The sequence below is a fragment of the Panthera onca genome, chromosome C2 (genome assembly GCF_046562875.1).
Source record: "Panthera onca isolate mPanOnc1 chromosome C2, mPanOnc1 haplotype 2, whole genome shotgun sequence".
Lineage (NCBI taxonomy): Eukaryota > Metazoa > Chordata > Mammalia > Carnivora > Felidae > Panthera > Panthera onca.
The window spans coordinates 10,847,341-10,850,334 of record NC_138347.1 but is presented as its reverse complement, the minus strand read 5'-3'; the positions used below and the strand labels follow the sequence as shown (position 1 = coordinate 10,850,334).

Below are 2,994 nucleotides of genomic sequence, written 5' to 3'. Positions count from 1 at the left end.
ATGGTAGAATGTTCTGCAAGATGAAACCCCTCCTCTCGAGCCAAAATGAGTAGCCCCTCATGCACAGGAAAAGATGCTTCACATCACTTGCCCCAGGGAAAAGGAAACGCACACCACAGTGAGATGTCACTTCATACCCACTGGGTGACCAGACTGAAAAAGTCAGGTCACACTAAGCATCGGTGAGGAGGTGGAGAAAATCCAAGCCCTCATACACTCCTGGTGGGCGTGCAAAATGGTTCAGCTGCTTTGGGAGACAGGCCAGTCCTCAAATGATTAAACAGAGTTACCATATGACCCAGCAATTCTGCTCCTACGCATAGACCCAAGAGTAACAAAAGTGTGTCCACACACTTTTATGCAAGTATTCATAGCAGCATGATTCATAATAGCCGAAAAGTGGCAACAGCCAAATGCCCCTCAACTAATTAATGGATAAACAAAATGTGCCAAAGTATACAACAGAGTATTATTCCATCATACAAAGGAACGAAGTGCTGATACGTGACACAACGTGGATGAACCACGTAACTGTTCATGATGCATGACAGGAACCAGTCACGAAAAGATCACATGTTCTAGGATTCCATTCGCACGAAAGTCCAGGACGGGGAAAGCCACAGGAACAGGAAGTAGATTCATGGTTGCTTATGACTAGGTTGGGGGTGGGGTTTGGGGCGGGGGGTTGGAGGAAGGTTGGGGGATAATAGCTAAAGGGTTCGGAGGTTTTTTTGAGGTGACAAAAATCCTCTAAAATAGACGGTGGTGTGCTGGTTGCACACGTGTGTGAATACACCCAACGCCCTGAACTGTACACGTTAAACGGGTGAATCGTGTGCAATTACGTGTCAACGAAACCACTTACGAAGAAACAAAGCGAAATGAAACCAAAAGTCTTCTTCCCGTCTTGTTGACTTCTTGTGGAAATTAACGAGGGAGGCACACTTTGCGACCGGGGAGGTGTGGCAGAAAGGGAGGCAGAGGCTGGTGGGAAAAGTGCAAACAGGCGCCACGCGAGGCCTTGGGCTCCCCCAAGCTGGCCAGTGCGCCTTGCTCTTTCCCTGGCAGGATGCTTTGACATCGGGGTCGCACCCAGACGTTCTCCAAGCGGCACCACAATCCTCCGGAGCGATGTGCAGTGTCTTCCTGTTCGTGCTCTGACCGTGCGTCCTGAAGGTCGCAGAGCATCAGCGTGCAGACTTCTCCATCCCTCACTTCGCCTGAAAAACGTACAATCGAGTGGGTGCCAAAACTCTCACTGGCTAATCCATCTCGGGAGGGCTTGGACAAGATCCCCAAGAAGGACCCGGGCGGGGAGGGGCGTTCCTTAGAGTATTTAAAAAAAAAAGAAAGAAAGATGTCGCTAGGGTGCCTGGGTGGCTCAGTGGGTTGAGCATCTGACTCTTGATTTTGGCTCAGATCATGATCCCAGGGCCGTGGGATCAAGTCCCAAATCAGGTGCTGTGCCACACAACACGCTTGGGATTCTCTCTCTGCCCCTCTCCCCTGCTTGTGCGCTCCCTCTCTTTAAGAAAAAAAAAAAAAAAAAAAAGACATTGCTTGGCAATGATTTCAACATATAATCTTTGTCAGTTGAGTTGTGTAAGCACTTGGATGTCAAATGGCTCACATCGGGGGATTATTTGGTTCTCAGCCCCTATAGGAAAGTGCTCAGGAATGAATTGTTATTGTGCATTCAGAAGCAAGCGGCCGCAGCTGTTGCAGATTGCAGGTCAAGGTCAGTAGCTCAGCAATGTCCCCTCTGTGCCAGCTCTTTTAAGCTGGGCCCTGCAGATCCCACCGGGACAACTTTTCAGACACCAGTCGAGGGTGCCTCGACTAATCATGTCTTTGAAATGTTTTCTCATCACTCAGTGATGTCCTACTTCAGCTCAGTTCCACTGGCCAGATAGACGGGGCAGATACGGACGCAACGTGGGCACAGCCAGAGGCTGTGGAGATGAGAACCGGCGCCCCCGGCCCCCGGAGCACCTGTGGAAAACCAGGCTGGAGTTTCCGTGTTGGATGCATGGTCTCCCTTAAGAAAACACCTCCTGTAAGATATTTTCGTCATCTGCTTTGCCTGAGGTCCCACCAGCCACACGGACACAGCCTGCTCCATAGTGTTGGGGGAGGCTCTGTATCTTTATGGAAGAAAAAAGAATCAAGTTGGTTCGTAAGCAGTTCAGCCAACAAGTATTTATTGAATGACTATTTCTCTCCAAGCTTCCTGTGGGGTGCTAGCAAATCAGAGACAAATAAATTGAAACACTTGGCAAACCGGCTGGGGGTTGGAAGGGGAGCCGGCCGCCAGTTCAGGGTGGTTGGATATGAGCTGGGGACACATCAGATTGCAGGAGCCCAGAGCAGGGACACAGAGAGTAGTTTAGTGCGACTTGAGGACATCAGACAAGCGTCCCCAAAGGAAAAGACGCTTGAGAAGGGTCCTGGAGAATGACTAGAAGCTGGAAAATCAGAGAAACCATTGCAGGTGAAGACACAGAGGGAGGGGAGGCAGGACCAGAGCAGTGTGGGTGCCCCATGGCGCCTGCTGGCGAGAAAAAGTCCCAAGCAGGGTCCACACCATCAGCACAGAGGCCGATGCGAGGCTTGAACTCGCGAACCGTGAGATTGTGACCTGAGCTAAAACCGGGAGTCGGAGGCTTTAACCGACTGAGCCACCCGAGTGCCCTTCATTTTTGTTTTTTGTTCAAAGGGTTCAGTACTCTGAGTATAAAGCATTTTTGTGAAATGTGCAAAATAAAGTTGCTGTGATTTTCAAAATCGGGCTTCCCGTGATTGTTTGAGCTACTGGGAGAACAGACGCTGTGGTGAAGAAAATGACCCCAGTCTCTCTGTGTGTGGGAACACTAGGGTGAGTATGCTTAACAGATTCATAAAAAGGGAAGAAAGTTCTCTCGTTGTGTTGCATTTCTTACCATTTATATTCACTTCCATGGATTTTTTTTTTTTTTTTTTTTTTTTTTTTTTTTT

General features: G+C 49.1%; 1 long non-coding RNA gene across 1 annotated transcript; it reads right to left on the bottom strand.

Moving 5' to 3' along the window:
• Positions 1-450: 450 nt before the first annotated feature.
• Positions 451-2,271, bottom strand: LOC132683971 (uncharacterized). Its single transcript, XR_009612494.3, has 2 exons — positions 1,993-2,271; positions 451-1,220 (listed from the first exon to the last, which is right to left on the bottom strand). It is a non-coding gene; the product is annotated as an uncharacterized LOC132683971 (long non-coding RNA).
• Positions 2,272-2,994: the final 723 nt, after the last annotated feature.